Raw genomic sequence first — 16961 nt, forward strand, 5'->3', positions numbered from 1 at the left:
CGCAGGCTCCCTCTCCCTCCCCTCCCCTCTCTCTGCTCATTGACTACCAGGTCCTTCTGCTGTCCCTATAACCTGCAGGACAGGGATGCTTCCTTCCGGGTGTCCCGCCCCTGCAACCGCCCCCAGCACCTCACATAGCAGCCGGTGGGCAGGAGGCACTGAGTAAGTATTTGCTCAGTAAAATCTGTCAATTTTTGTAGGAAGAGGAGGGCAGTGGAGGGTGAGGCATAAAACCCCAGAAGACCAGGTGTCGCCTCTCCTGGGGAGGAGTCTTCTCCCTTCTGTCTTCCAGGTGCTGCCACCATGCGGATCCAGGGGAGGTCACTGTCCTTCTGCTGCGCAGCAGGTAAGGCTGCCCTTACCTGTCACAGGGTCCCCAGGGCGAAGGCAGGAGGGCACCCGACTCCGTGCGCGCCCACGGCTCAGGTCTCATGAAAGGTAGGGCACCTGCCCTTGGAGGTTCACAGTTTGAGGTTGGAGGGGAGACAAAGTGGAAAGAAAGGCATGTTTTTCAGCTGTCAGCCTCGGCCACCTCCCCCCTTCTTGCCAGCCTGCCCCCCCCACACCCTGCCTGCTGGGTTCCTCTCACCCCTTCCAAACCCGCAGACCCAGGTGCAGAACCTAGCACTTGCTGTTCTTGTTTGTGTCTTCACGTAGGCAACTGTTTTCAAGGTGCCCCGTACGTGCCGGTCAGAAATTGACCCTGACCTCCCCGAGCGTACCCTGTCATGGGGGAAAGACATTTGGCTGGGGGATAGCAAACAGAATATTAGAGAATGTGCCCCATGCAGTGCCGGAGATAAGCAGGGTGACAAGAAGGGAGAGTCCCAGGGAGTGACATGGGGGGCGGACTGTGCCGATCCAGTGGGTGGGAAGGTTTACTGAACGGGGTGTTTTGGGCTGGGCCTGAGGGGTGGATGAAGGACTGCAGAGAGTAAAGACAGGAAAAAGAGGAGCCTGGGCCCCTCCACGTGAAGCCTGGTGCGTGTGAGGAGAAGATGCCTGAGGCCCACCGTGGCCTCCCAGGAAAGCATCCTTGGGACTGAGGGCTTGCAGCAGTGGGGTGAACTACTGTACTGGGTAGGGACCATGAGGGCCTATTGAGGTGGCCAGGGCTATAAGCAGAGGGACCTGCTGGGGCCATGGCTGTCTGTCATAGAGAGAGGATGGTGGCTGGGGCAAGGATGGCAGTAGGCGTGGAAAGATGTGGAAAGTTCAAGAAGTTTCCAGATCCAAGGAATGACAGAATTTGTGGTGTGACTGGATGCCAGGAATGAGGGATAGGGGAGGGACCAGCGATGACTCCTGGGTGGGAGCTGGGGGGGCTGGTGTGAGCTGGGAAGCCCAGGACAGACTACATCAGAGGGTGGATCTATGTGTGACAGATGGAGAGTGGGACGCAGACCCAGAGCTCAGCGCTAGAGGCGCTGGGAGGTCTGGGAGGTAGTGGGACACAGTGTTGACCTCGAGTGTTTCTCAAACTGAGAGCTGTGACCCACTGGGTCCTAAATTGACTATGGGCCACAGTCAGTGACTTTAAAAAATTAAACAGAATAGGATAAGAAGCATCAAAGTGAATCACGCATCGTAAGAAAGACTTTTTTCCCTGTTCCCTTTCTCTGATGCAGGGATCCTCCGACTCTTCTCAGCCACAGGTAGCATCTTGGATTCTGGTGGGTGTCTGGAGTTTCACCCAGGGCGTCAAGTGTCCGTCAGCCCTTCCCTCTCCTTCTGATTGTGCGCACGTTGCCCACTGTGTATGCCCAGTTTTTTAGTCTTATTTTCCTCTCTTAGGGCATCTGGTTTGAGGCTGATCCCTTAAGGCCTAGCGCCCCCCACCAACCATCCTGGCCCCTCCATCTCTCCACACAGGCAGGGCCTGGCAGGGCAGGGACGCCCTTGAGCAGCCTTTTCTGGGGGGACCCCACAAGGGCATGGAGTTAGGAAGGAAGGAAGCCAACATGGAGATCTTGGGGCTTGGGGTTGGCTCCCAGGAGAGGTTTGACTTGCCCATTAGTTCATTCATTCATTCATTCATTCATTTTCAACACAATGGGTCCTTCTGACATGCTGGATACTGTGAATACAATGATGAATAAGACTCGTTCTTTGCACCCAAGTTGCTTGCACCTGGTGATGAAGACAGACAAGCAAAAAGGTCCTTTCCTGGGAGGCTTTTACCAAATTCTGATGCAATCCCAGCAAATTCAGATTCTTGCTGTAGGGTGCGCTGGGACATCAGTGTATTTGGAAAGCTCCCCGGGGGGCTCTAATGTGCAGCCTTAGGGGTGAGCCCTGCCTACCACAGGGCAATGCCAGGCTATGATCAAGGGCCAGGACCTGGGAACTCCACCCACAGTCCCTGCATCCCACCTCCATTCCTTCCCCCAGGGGTGGCCTTGCCAAGTCACTTACTTCTCTGTGACTAGGTTTCCTCATTTGTAAAACAGACATGGTGATGACCATCCTAGGGACTTGGTGTAAGGATTCAATGAGATACAGGTGCGCCAGGAGTGCTCAGTTAAACGCGGGCCTTGTTATTAAGCACTAACAAAGGTTATTAAGTTATTAAGGTTATTAAAGGTTATTAAACACTGCAGCCAATGAAACGGGCGCCTCCCCAGGAAGACGCAGAGCAGAGAGCGGTTAGTTGGGCAAAGGGAAAGGGGAGACGAGAGCATGGGAGACCGAGGGGTTCAGGGACCAGGGCGTCGGGAATGGCCAGTCCTTCCAGGCCAAGAGGGCAGCCTGTGCAAAGGCCCAGAGGCAGAGCAGTGTGTGAGTGGAGGGCCCACCGTAAGGGGTGGAGTGGGAAAGAAGAGACCGGGGAGGCTGCCTGCGTGGAGGCTGCAAGCTCTTCGGGGACCCAGGCCTGGGAGGGGGCAGCCGGCTGGGCGTTGACAGCCTCTCCCATCCCAGCCTGGCAGCCTACGAGCAGTGGCAAGAACTTCTCGAGGGTGGAGGTGGAGCTGAGCTGGTCCGAGGCGCTGCGGTACTGCCGGCTGCACCACACGGACCTGGCCGACCTGCAGAGCATGAACAGCGCGCGCAGCGTGGGCTCGCTCTACGCCCTCACCAGCAGCGCGCATGCGTGGATTGGCCTCTTCTTCGACGTGCGCATTCAGGGCCTGAGCTGGTCCAGCGGCTCCGCCTTCACCGCGCCCGTGTGGAGCTCGCTGCCCGTCTTCAAGGAGGGCGTCTGCGCCACCCTGTACTCCATCTCCATTTTCCCCAGCCTGGGGGCCGCCTCGTGCACGGCGCAGAAACCCTTCATCTGCTACTACGGTGTGTCCCATTCCGAGTCCCATTCTCCGATCAAGTGGGGGGGGTGGTGGTGCAGGGAACACTCTCGAGTCTTTCACGGGACAACTGACCAGTAGCCTAACCTTCCCTTTGTAGAGTCCTCTCTGCAGCCTGAGTTTCTGTCTCCTCTGCCCCTCATTCCCGAGACTCTGACATCAGAGAAACAGGTGTAAATCAGGGTAGAGAGAAAATAAAATCTGGAATGTTCCCCAAGTCTCCTCCTGCCAATTAGGGACTTGGGAGAAGAGGAAAAACAAAGGGAGGAAGAAAGGAAAAGCCAGGCTGGGGGTCCGCTTGCATCTCTGCAGCAGCGAGAGCCGGATTCCATCTCTTCCTCCTCCTCCTCACGGAGCAGGGGGCCCGCTTTCCGTCTCCTGCGAGCTGGGAGAGTGGGGCAGCCGCTTTGCTCATGGGCGGGTGTGGATGGGGGCCCACACCTTCAGGCCTCCTAGCAGGATATCCAGGGTACTCAACATGCCCCCATCCTGCCTCCTGCTGGCCCCTGATGCTGACCTTGTTAGGAAGGTGCTGGGATCCCGCAGCAGGGGGATGCTTGGACACCAGATGACATTTTTCTGGTCAAAAGTGCCAGTTTTTGCTTTTCTCTGTCAGCCAAAGCCCAGCCCTGCCCTGTGCCCCACAAGCCCTCAAATAGGGCATGGAGTGCCAACATGATGTGTCCCCAGCTTTCCACCACCCCGTGACTGTCACGGGGCCTTGAAGTATAGCCCACAAGGGCGAGGTTTGACCTTGGGTTCCCCAAGCCAGCAGAGAGATGTTCAGGGGTGCTGAGTGCACAGGGGTGGGAGTCCTCTGGAAGAAAGGACCGTGGATGTAGGCGCTCCTCTCCTCTCTCTGTGTTTTGGGCTCCAGTGAGTCGCATCCTGACTCCACCCACTTCTCCCCTTTTCCCCAAGCCCGCCGCCTGGGCCTCTGTTGGGGAGGTGGGGGTGGTCTGCCTTACCCCACAGTCAGTTCTCAACACAGTGTGAGCTCCAAAAAATGCAAATCATGTCCCTCTGCATGAACATATTTAGTAGGTTCCCTTAGCCCTTAGAATCCTATCCATTTTGAGGCCAACCAGGCCGTGCTTGACCCTTCCGGCTTCCTCTCCTAGCCCTGGCCCCGGCCCCACTGGCTGCTTTCTGCCCCTCGGATCCTCACTGGTTCTTCCCACTTAGGGTCTTGGCCTTGGCTCTCCCCAGGGGTATTCCTTCCGCCTGCTTTGCAAGGCTGCTTCTCATATTCTCTTCAAGAGCAAGGATCCTGCTTCCCTTATTTCTGCTCTTTTCCCAGAGCCTAGAATAGTGTCTGCCACAAAGAAGAGGCACCCCCCCCCGCCTCTCTGTGTATGTAGTTCTTGAATACATGTAATAGAAATGGGTGAGCCTGTCTCCCCTCGAGCTGGGCTTCCCCTGCCTTCAGCTTGGTGGCTCCTGGTGCCTGTGGAGGGGATCCCGGGCAGCCCTCTCCGTCCCCATAATGTGTGGTCTCTTTGGCTTTTGCAGACCCTTCTGTGGGGCACCGCCTCTTCACGGAGCCTGCTCTCAGCCCGACCACCTCTCCAAAGCCAGGTACACACTGGGGAGCTCTGCCTTCCTCCGGAGTTATCCACATGGACTGGTCGCGAGGTCATGCAGCCTGTGTCCCTTCTGCTTCCCTTGCCTGGCTGAGGGACCCCCGGCTCTGCTGTCCCTGGGCTGAGCCCCATAGAGAGAATCAATCCAGGGTTATTATTCAGATTATTATTATTTTGCAAAGATTTTATTTATTGATTTGTGGGAGAGAGAGAGTGCGTGCACATGTGCATGAGCTGGGGGGGGGAGTGGGGAGAGGGTGGAGCAGATGACCTTGAGATCATGGATCATGACCTGAGCCGAAGTCAGAGGCTTGATTGACTGAGCCACCCAGGTACACCACATCCCCCCATCAAAAGTTTTATTTATTTATTTGTTGAGAGAAAGAGTATGCAGATTATTTATTATTGTTTTATAATTCAGACAAGGAGGTGACTTGCTGAAAGGTCTCCGACCAGACAGTGACATCAGTGGCCGAGGCTGTATCCCAGCTCTTTGGGATTACCAGCCCCCCTCACCCCCGCCTGCTTCACTGGCTTGCGGGTGGGGGAGAGGGAGCACCTCTTCACAGCCCAGGCCCATCCAGCTGGTGAGGGGGACTTCCCTTCTGATTATTACTATCCTAAATTTTTTTTTTTTTTTTTTACTTTCTTCACATCTGGTGTCAAGAATCCATGACAAAGGAAATCTAAACCCCTCCCTCCACCGGCTTTATAGAATTGGTTTTCTGCATGCTAGGCAATGAGTGAAGATGGCGGGGCTTCCAAGGCTGAATCTCGTCTTGCCATTTAATATGATATGAGTTTGGGCAAGTCATCATACACCCGAGCCCCCCTTTTCCCACCTGTAAGATGAGGTCCACAACATCGACCTCTCAGGATTATAGTGAGGATTTGAGCAGATGACGGATGCCGCAGCACAGCTCGGGGCTGGGGAGCATTGGTGGCTTAATAGACGGAAGCTTTAAAAAATCAGCTTAGATAGGGAAAGTTAGGGAAACCTCAGGCAAATCTTGACAGGCTTAGATGAACAGGTGTGTGTCAGAGGTTTTGGGAGGCCCAATTTGAATCTGAGCATGTGGCTCTCTGTTCTGCAAATACAGGCGTTTCTTCCAGCAGGGCTCCAGAATCCTTCTCTCAGGATCCCACACCACATCATTTCCTACCTTCCATTGTTTGGAATTGGATGTTTGGCTTGTGTGTGACAGATGAGACAGGACTGGCAAGCGGCAGGGCAGGTGGGGCTTATGGGGGGTGGCCCAGGCCAGTGTCAGGCAGAGACTGGGGGTAGAGGCTGTGGGAGGCCGGTGGCCTACATGTCTAAGCCCCACCGGAAGTCAGGGACGAGGGGGACGGGCCCACTCTGCCTCCTGTCCGTCCCACGGGTCTTCCCTCACCAGGCTCGTCTTTCTCCCTGACTCTCCTGGGAGGAAGAGTATCCCACACTTTCTCTGTTCTGCCTCAGCCCAGAGCCTCCTGAGAGCCAGCACCAGAGGCTCCTGGGACTCACACATGAGGCTGCCTCTTAGCCAGGATTATCCTCTCTTCCTCATCATGCCCCCACAGAGTTTAACCACCCTTTAATTAAGTGCTAATTATTTGCATGTCCTGTGTGAACCCACTCGTTTCCATGGTTCTCATGTGAGCCTTTAAATCCGTTCAGTTGACGCTACTCGCCCCATCGCACAGGTGACAAAACTGAGACTTTGACTTCACTGACTTTGACTTCACTCAACTGAGACTTTTGACTTTAGCCACGAGGAGAGCTCTTCTTCATCCACGCTTTTCCCAATGTCCTTGCTCCCAGCTGCTGCCACGATAACTCCTCCATTCTCCTAACTTGGTGTTTAGTCCTATAAAATCAGGGGTTTCATCCAACCTCACACCCAGGTGGGGGGTAGTGGGGACAAAGGGCCTGAGTCGGACCAGAGCTCTGTCCTGGGGGAGGAGTGAGGCCTGGGCTATCAGAGGTCCAGGTCTCAGGCCTGGGGTGTCCCTGTTCTTTGTCCGCAGCCGTGGTCCAGATTGGCCAACAGACGTTCCTGCGGTTTGCCCAGGAGCTGACGTGGCAGGCGGCCCTGCTCTACTGCCGCGGCCACCACACAGACCTGGCGGACCTGCAGCAGGTGACCGACAAGGCCAGCAGGGAGGCCTTGAGGTCCATCACCGAGGAGACTGAGGCCTGGATCGGCCTCTACTTCAACACGGCCTCCGGGGCCCTGAGCTGGTCGAGCGGCCTGGGCGCCAGCGTCCCCACCTGGCTCCAGGTGCCTAAGTTCGGGGCAGGACTGTGTGCGGGGCTCCGCACCTACGCGCGCTACCCCCCCAGAGTGTACGCGCTGGCCTGCTCCGCCCTGAAGCCCTTCATCTGCTTCTACGGTGCGTGGCCACCCCTCCCCTGCCGACCCCGGGCTCCCCCAGGGCTGGAATGGGGATGGCGCATGGGTTTATGGCAGCCGAAGACATTGAGGGTAGACCCAAGGAAGAGCTTCTAGGCCCCGAGAGTAACAGGCACAGGCTTTATTCTAATTCTGAGGGAGCTTTCAAGAATGGCATGGACCCTACGGAGTCTCAGGGCTTTCGCCATTAGCAATGGCAATGAGTTTTAGGGTGATGCAGAGGTTAAAACATGGACTTTGGAATCAGGGTCTACCTAGAGTAGACTGGCTCTACCAGAGCTAGACATTTTTCCTCTTCTGGAAAATCTATTTAACAAAATGATATTGTTGATACCCACCTCTGAGGATGGATGGCTTCAGAGACTAAATGAGAATGAGTATAAAGGAGCTGGTAGAGATGCGGACCCAGAGTGAGCACCCAGCACACGCTAGCCCACATCAGTGTTGCACCGGAAGTCATGGGAGCCAGAGGCCTGCCTGGTTATTCTGGATCCTGCGTTATCGTATGTCCTCAGCAACAGGTCGCATTCTGCCTTGCCGTTTCCTTCTCTCTTTGCTCTTCCTTTCCTTCCTTCCTCTCCTTCCTCCTTCTTTCCCTCCCTCCCTCCTTCCTTTCTAGCCTTCTTAATTTTTTGCAATAGCTTTACTGAGATACAGTCCACATACCTTAAAAATCACCCCTTTGAAGTGTCTGACTCAGTGGGTTTTAGTAGTTATAGGGGTGTGCAAGCATCACAGCTACCTAATTTTAGGACGTTTTATCACCCCAGAAGGAACTCCTCACCCTCGAGCGATCACTCCCCATTCTCCCGCACCCCAGCCCCAGCAGCCGCTAATGCACTTCCTGTCTCTGTGGATTTGCCTGTTCTTGGCAGTTTCTTTTCGTGTTTCAGATTTAATGAGAACTGCAGTCTTTATGTGTAGAGGAGGAAGGATGGTTCCTTCCTTGCAGGGCTCCTGTGAGGATTAAAGACCCCAAAAGCCCCCTTCTGTGACCAGCCCTCGCAGGTGCACGGAGGTGGCTGAGATGGGGGCTGCTGAGTGACCCCCAGGTGAGACAGACCCGGGGGTGCTCTCTCCCATGTCAGGCCTGCCCTTACCGCTCTCCCTCCTTCCTTGCAGACCCCTCCATTGGGCACCGGAAGTCCACCCCTCTCTCTCCAGCCTTTCACGCTCCCTCCTCAGAAGCGACCGTGGAGCCAACACTCAGGCCAAGTACATCCCTGTTTTCTGTTCTATGCGGGCTCTTTGGACCTGTTCTTGGCTGGGTTCCATGATCTCCAGGGCCTGAGAGGTGGAGAGGTTGCCTGCATACGGGGTCGGCCCCGTGGGAACCTCCCAGAAGAGGATTTTCCAGCCTACCTTCCAGCCCTCTGCAAGGCCAGCTGGGTTTGGAGAAGGGGGACTTGGTCCCCTTCAACTTCCCTCCTTGAACGGGGCCACTAACTTGCAGCTCTAGAACGGGGAGGCTCCAGAGAGGCTGTGTGGCCCCCTGCGTGGTGATGAGGGTCAGCCTGGGAGACTGAGGGTCTGATGCTGGGCTGTGCTCCCGAGTCATCAGAGGGGCCTTTGAGGATGGCAACCAGAGAGGGGGGCGCAGGAGAGGTGGCTGAGGAATCCCTTGTGATTTCGGGCTCCTCTGGGTGGAGGGAAGATGCGGAATGAGTTGTTGGGACTATGTGGGGTGACATGTTGGGAACGCCAGTGATTGCACTCCTATGGCACTTTTAAATTCCGGAAACATCTTCACAGCTATTACCTCATTTTGCTTCCCAAGAGCTCTGAAGCTAAGTAGGGTAATTGAGGGTAAAACAGTTCTCCTGGCTTTGTTCCAGATCCCTCCATCTGACAAACGCTTTATTGCCTTTGCTGAGGACACAGAGAAGTTAGGGGACTTGCTCATAGTCGCACAGAGCTTCATTTATGTTCTGGGGACACAAAGTAAAATCAGGGGCCCCTCTGAAGGACCCCAAGGCCGTGACAGTTCGTGTTGCATATACAGCCACAGGCATGGTGGGGACATGGGAGGGGAGTGTCCAGTCCCTGGGATGATCTGGCTTTCCTGGAGCAGGTGATTCTATACCTGCTTAGGACCACAAGGAGGGGTTAGCTCGCAAAGGGGAGTGGGTGATTGATTGCAGGTGGGCTAGGTGCTTAAGGCTGAGCAGGGTCACCCTGGTCCTGCAGGGGAAACCCCTGAGAGGGTCAAAGGAAATGGTCTCACCCTGAAGGCAACAGCGCCAGGGCTGGGCCAGTGGGCAGATTTGGCTCAGAAACTGGGTGAGCTCCTCTCATCTGGTTCGCATCTAAGGTCTAGCCTGGCCCCTGCCTGGCGGCCCCAGACCAAACTGGATGGGCAGGGCCAGGCGTGCAAGAAGCAGAGGGCCGCGGCGGGGCCTGGGGGAGCGGAGGCCGGCGCGGGCTTCCCGGCTCTGTGCTGTGTCCGGCTTTGGTTGCTGGACGCCACCTGTCCTTGTCCACGGCCTGACGGGACTCCCCCGTCCCCAGCCTTCCCTCCTGCTATAAGGACGAGCGCCCGGCCCGGCTTCCGCAGCATGGCCCCAAGCTCGCCTCCCTTCCCCCCCCCACCCCCCGTCAGCCCCCCCACACCCCACGGCTCTCCAGCCCCGGGGGACCACGCCGCCCTGCGCCCTCCTGCCCAGCGCACGCGTCCCAGGAACTCCTAGCCCTGCAAGGAAGGGCCCCGGCCTCCGCAGGTACCTATTCTCGCCATTGAGCTGGGCTGGCTGTTGGGTGACCCTCTCTGTCCCAGAGGCAGGGCCCGGGGCCACTCTGGCCTCCGCTTCCAGCCCCACCCCAGACCACGTGTCGAGGGGGGGCTGTCGCCCAAGGCAGGCCCGCGCAAGTCATGGCCCCGCGCACCGCTGCCCCCTCCACGCCTCAGTTGCCCACAGAAGGGCAGTGCTCCGGCTCAGCGCAGGCATTCGGCCTCACGCCCCCAGCCTCTCCTGGGAGCTCCCCGGGGACCGAAGAGAGCGCCTCAAAGCCTTCGGGCTTCTTGAGCACGGGACGCATGCCTCGGAGACAGGTGGGAGCCGGCCAGGGCCTGACACAGGTGTCCGCCTGCCCCACACTGGCCTGGCCCCAGCACCTGGATCCTCTTCAGCGGGTGACGGAGCCCTAGGCTCCATGCCCAGGCTACAGGCCAGGAGGCTGAGGACGGGGGCTGTGGCTCCCCTGGCTGCATTCCAGTCCAGTCTCTGGGGGACCCTGTGCCGCCAGAGCCCCTTCTCCGGCTCCTCCTGGCTGGGTAATCATTTAGGGTGCGGGATGTAGGGGAGAAGTCCTCTCTTTTGGCTGTAGGAGTCTGACGGCCAAGTGAACTGTTTGAATATTGACTCTCCTACTTACTCTGTGGCCCGAAGCAAGTTCCCTAACTTCTCAGAACTCCCTTTTTCTCATTTTTAAAGTCAAGTAAGAGACCAGTGTCAGGAAGTGTCTTTCAGCACCCGGCATCTGGCAGACCTACAGTTAATGGCAGTTACTACGATCTGGGTCTCAACTCATTAGTGAAACGTGTAGGGATTCCTGCCATCTCCTGCCCGTGTCCTTACTCAATAGACAGGCCTGGCCTCCTTCTCGTTTTATTAATTATAAATGATTGTGAATGATCAGATTATGAATTAATGAGATGGCGGAATCTCACAGGGCGAGGGCTGCTTTATGCCTCTTTGTATCTTTCCCAGGCCTTGAATAGTGATTTACACGCTGGTGGATGATTTAATTCCACAATCACTTCCCAAGGACTGGGTTTGAACAAGACATTGAACTGTAGGTATCAAGATGAGCAGGGCCTGTTTCCTGTTATTAAAAGAGTTTAGTCTAATCGGGACTAAGAGCGACAATAGTTCACTAAGTGCTGAGCCCAGAGTGTGACCCGAGGGCCCTTGTTCACTCTGCCTGGAAAGGTGGTGGCCATTGGACCAAAAGTTAACGGAGGATTTCAGGCAGCAAACATTGGCATATTCTTCCTGGCGGAGGGAACAGCACAGGCAAAGGCAAGTAGATGTCACAGTGTGTGGTTTGGGGACCATAAGGAGTCTGATGTGACCAGAGTAGAGGCCACGTATTTGGGAAGGGAGAGGCAGGGGAAGAGGGAGAGAGGGGCAAAGTCTGAAGGACATGACCCCGCAGTCCATAGAGGCGTCCGAGGCATCCAGCAAATGAGCAGGAGGCTCAGCGCTGTCGTCCGTGGGAGCCGGGCGGGCGTAATGACGTGGGGCAACGCGTGTGTCAGGGCGTACAAGGAAAGAGGCGCGGTTCAGCGTCCTACATGGAGCACACTCATGACCACACCGAGAGGACAACCACCCATGCTTGGGAGAAAAGGCTGGAAGGAAATGTGTGAAAACCTTAACAGTGGTTACAGTGTTTCTTCCGTTCTCTGTTTCTGGATTTTATACATTTATTCATTTCACTAAAGAAACGGACAGGGCTTTGGGTGGGGAAAGGAGGGGGCATTTGGAGAGGAGAGGCAGGAATGGCACGTGTGGGGAAGGGCTATTGCCCCCGTGGGACGTGGGACTGAGGCTAGTGGGGTAGACCAGCAGCATGAGGAGGACTGCGAGGGAATTGGTTTAATCATTTACAAGTGATAGTAATTGAAGAAATACAAATACAAAAACATTTTTTTAAAATGGTCAGCTTTGTTCATTGAATCACAGAAATACAAACTAAAAACAAGATGCATTTTTAAAATAATTTTTTTGAGGGGGAGGGGCCGCGGGAGAGGGAGAGAGACTCTTAAGCAGGTCCCACGCCCAGCACGGAGCCTGACCTGGGGCTCAATCTCAAGACTCTGAGATCATGACCTGAGCCAAAATCAAGTCGGGTACTTAACTGACAGAGCCACACAGGGCGCCCCTTAAAATAATACTTTTACTTACCAGTTTGGCAAAGATTTAAAGGGGTGATAATATGCTGGTGCAAATGCGGGGAAAATCAGCGATCCCAGACCCTGGATGGGAAAGTTGGGTGGTGCTGGCCTTCTTGAAGAAACAAGATTACAAGGTGCACACATACTCCTCTCAGGGGAGAGGAGGTTGCTGAGAGGAGGCCGCACTTGGTTTTGGAATATGTTGAGTTTGAAGTGCTACCTCTTTTTTTTTTTAAAGACTTTATTTGAGAGAGAGAGAGGGACGGAGGAAGAAGCAGACTTCCTACAGAGCAGGGAGCCTGACGTGGGACTCGATCCCAGAACCACCTGAGCCGAAGGCAGACGCTTAACAGACTGAGCCACCCAGGTGCCCCGTAGTGCTACCTCTTGATGGAAATGTCGGGGGTCCCTGGCTGCCATGGTGGGGTCTCTGTGAAGCTGGCAGCAACATAAGGGCATCAGGCCCCGTGGGGGTAGGGCTTACTGAAAGAAAACGTTGGCTACTGGGAAGAACTCTCATCATATTGCCCAAGCGCCACACACCCTGCGGCAGGGACACCGTGTGGGGACGGTGGGGAAGGGGCTCGAGGGCTGGGCGCGCGAGCCTGTGGGAGTGAGTCAGGGTTTGGCCGGGACGGAGCTCCCGCTGACTGGCTGGCTTCTGCAGCAACGGTGTGCGGAGCACTGGCGGCCCAGGCCTGGCTTGTGGCTCGGGGGCTTTCGCCAGTCTCAGCTCCCCCTGCTCCTGGCTGTATTTGCAATGGCTCCTTTATGTTCCCCTCCTGGAGCTGTGGCCACTGGAGGAACCGGCAGCGATCAGAGAGAGACAGCCATGGCCACTCAGGCCCAACGTCTGAGTTCATCTAAGCAGCCAGCGTCTGCAGAAACCACCCCGGCACCCGCCCCAGGTAACTGCCTGTGGTTCTCCGGGTCCCACTCTTCACAGGGGAGCCCGTAAATCTGGACAGCCACGCCCTAGCACAGGGCACTTGAGAGCTTTTTATGACAGACGGCATGAAACACTGGGAACAGGAACAAGGCAGAGGAGCCGGAGTTAGCTCCCTGACTCCTGCCAAAGCCTGGGGAGCAGACTCCCTCACCCCACCTTCTCCTCTTTCTCATCTGCAACAGCGGGACGGTAAGGACTGCCCTGCCCACAGCCCAGGGGTGTCGCAAGCCCCCACTGCGGTAGTTACGCAAGGGCCCTGTGGACTACAGAATGCGGCACAAGGAGGCAGTGGTCCCCGCAGGTGGCCGTCGTCCCCGTAATGAGTGCAGAGGCGCCCAGCCCAGGGCTGAGTGGCTTTAGAGACTTGGAGAACTTACTTAGAGTTTTCTGGGGTACAGTGGGCCTTTAAAATGTGGGTCCGGGGAGAGGGGAATATTTCCAGTACGGTGTGGAGCATCTACATAAGGGATTTGTTAAAAAGGAGGGAAAACACAGAAGAGACAGAAGATAACGGCTTGTGGGTGGCCAGGAGGTGGGCCAGGAGGTGGCTCTTTCCTGCCAGCCTCGGGCTGAGCTTTCTGCCCACAGCTTCTTCCTGCTTCCTTTTTGAAACCCGGAATCACCACTTCGCACCCATGCCATCCGCTGGGGGCAACCCTGGCTGCTAAGAACTTAGTTTCCAAATGGCGACGGGATAATTCTCCCTGAGCCAGAGAGCACTTTTTTTTTTTTTTTCAGGGAAACTCTTTGGAATCCTGAAAGCAGATTTTACCATCCCAGCTCTGACGGACCCAGAAGATCTGAAAGACCAATTTTTGAGGGAGGTGAGACTTCACACCACTCCTGATTTTGACCAGTCAGGTGACTTGATGCAAGGCAATACTGTGGGACCCAATATACCTAGAGCAAAAGCTTTGGAAAATTAGCTCATCTGTTCCCAATGCCGTCACTCTGGCTCATGGTAACAGGTTGGTGCATGTGCTGAGATGTTCAGATCTTTACTCTTTTTTCCTAAGCTTTTCTTTTTTTTTTTTCCCCTTTAAAATCGAGACAGTGTTGTCAGGAGGCCCTGAATTGAGGTCTTGGCTTTCTACCTATTAGTTGACCTTGGGCAAATAACTTAATCTTTCTATATTTAAGTTTCCTTATGAATTAGGGCCAATAAAACCAAACTCCATACCAACCACACCAATATGGTTGGTATTATAAGTGGAATATTCCATACAAAATGCTTAACGAATTGGGATGTAGTAAGTGCTCGATAAACACAAACATTAGCTGTTACTATCAACATTATTAGTTTTCTGAATATACGTTTGTTCCAGGCTACCCCCACTGCCCTCTGTTCTTTTAAAGGATTATAAGGTAGGACACCATGAAGAAGAAAATTGTTCCCAAATATTGCAACCGAAGCCTTAAGCTCATGTTCGAATATGGCTGAAGGGCACATTTTTCAGTTATACCAGATAATAGCCATAGATGACAGAGCTAGAGTTCCATATAGGTCACCTAACCAAGTCATGATGTCACCGACAAGAAAACAGAATGGCATGGATCTGGTAGCTAACGGCAGGCCAAAGGAATAAATAGCACCAGGCAACTCATTCTAAAACCTCGTGAACTCAAGTGTCTGGAAAGAACAGTAGCGTGTGTGTGTGTGCGCACGTGCACCGGCCTGCTGGGGACTGGGCACAAGAACTAGAAAGTTTCCAGTGGATTTTGCTATTGAAAGAAGAACAGATGCGAACGAGGCAATTCAACACCTGCTAATATTTTTAGTAGAAGTTCAAGTAATATGACTGCAGTGCTGAGTAGTAGGTTTTCAAAAGTCAAGGACCCTTTTTTGGGGGGTGGGTGGGAGGACCCAAACCAGAAATCATCTTCCTTCTGTTTTAGAGTAAAGCCAATAATGGGAAACTTGGGAGTCAAACAGGGGATTCCATCTTTGTTAGGACATATCTATTCCCTATTAATGGAGAGAATTTCTACCTCACAGATTTAAAGGATGGAAAAGATGGGGACAATGTGTGTCTGTGTGTAGGAAGGTAGAGCGTATATTATTAGTTTTAGCAGCATTTTCAATTCTGAACAGAAGGTGAGGAAACACCTGGAGCCAACTTACCCAGTTCCAGCGACAAGGACAGAGAAATATGGGGACAGACACACATAGTGCTCAGGGCTCACTATGGACTAGTGGTTGTTAGCCCCAACTCGTTAGAATCCCCCGGGGAAGTGGAAAAAAGAGCTCCATAGGCCCCCCCACCTTCTTTTCTGATTTCAAAGTTCTATAGTGTTTCTGATAAACAGGATTGAGAAGCAGTGGTTAAGTCATTTGTTTTAGTCCCCTTTTCCCCCGGGCGTGTGGGGGTGTGTGTGGGTGTGTTTGGTGGTGGTGGTCATAGTGTCCTGACCAAACAGATTTATGTGCTTTCCTATCAGGGGTTGGTGCTGAGGACAAAAGGCAGGCAGCTGGAGGGGGGCTAGGAAAAGAAAGGGCATGGCGGGACATAAAGGGTAGCGGTGGGCCATTTAGGCCGGGAGGTCACAAGATAGCAACGACAGTTTCTCTCGTTTTGATGTTTCAGATCCAAGAAGTCTTAAAGCTTACATTAGGTCATGAGCAATTCAGACTGGAATGGGTTGGCTGCGAAGTAAACAAAGACTAGCCCACATCGACTGATCTGGAGTCTGTTCTCGCATAATCTTCTCTGGATTCTGAGGGCAAAATGTTCATTCCTAGTAGGTCAGACAATAAATACATCTATCTGTCCCAGGCTTTAAGAAATAACTCCAGCTATATGGGGAGACTAACTGGTAGAATTTCAGAACCACATCTCACACATACGAAGACTACCTAGGAGAAAAAAAAAAAACTGGTCCCCCTGGATTTTATAGGATGAAATAGGGAAGCAGAAGCAGATGGAAGCATTTGGGGACAGTAACCTGGAGAATGACAAGCAAACAAGAACAAAAAACCCCAACGAAGCGACAAAAATCCTGAAACAAACCCCATTAATCTACCTGGGGAATTGGGAGGGGATAGTAGTGGGCCGGGAAGTGAAGTGAGGCCACGCTGGCAGAGGACATGGAGGACACTTTCCTTCCGAGCCACGAGCTACTGAAGAGATGTTAAGTTCTCCAGAATGAGGAGCTCTCTGTGGGCCTCATCACAATACAACATTATTAATGCAAGCTATTTGTCCTACTATGTGTAAATATTTTTTACTTGTCAATTGGGAAATTCTGTGACACATTGTTCTTAATGTTAAACTACATGACCTCAGAAGAATGTTCCTGCATACATTTCCTTTCTGTTTTTTTTTTTTCCAAGTGTTCTACTCACCCAGATACAGGCTAGAAGTAAGGTGGTAATTATGTGAAATACAGTAGCAACTTTAGTCTGAAATGTTTAAAGTTAAAGTTTATTTGTATTCTTTGTAGGAATATCAATAAAAGACCTCAAACGTATCTATATCTGTACATGTACAAGAACCATCAAAAATTATTCACAGAACAAAAATAAATCTTCTTTAGGACAAACCCAGGTAATGAAATGTAGATATGGATCTCATGTATGGAACAATCTAAGTGCTACCAGCACAAAAATATGGCTTTAAAAATAAAATAAAATCTTGGGTTTTGTTTTTCTAAGGTGTATTTCTCTTTCTTGAAATAAAAAATAAATTATTTAGAGTTATCACTGTAAAATAGTCATGTGCACTAACACATTCTTATTAAGGCCCTGGAGATGAAAAACAGAATCAAATTTAGAAGGTAAATTCCTCACAAGTGTGACTCGGGTTAGTGTGCTGCTGTCTGCTTGGGTTAATTCTAATG

The sequence above is a fragment of the Enhydra lutris genome, unplaced genomic scaffold (genome assembly GCF_002288905.1).
Source record: "Enhydra lutris kenyoni isolate GAN:26980312 unplaced genomic scaffold, ASM228890v2 scaffoldscaffold24, whole genome shotgun sequence".
Lineage (NCBI taxonomy): Eukaryota > Metazoa > Chordata > Mammalia > Carnivora > Mustelidae > Enhydra > Enhydra lutris.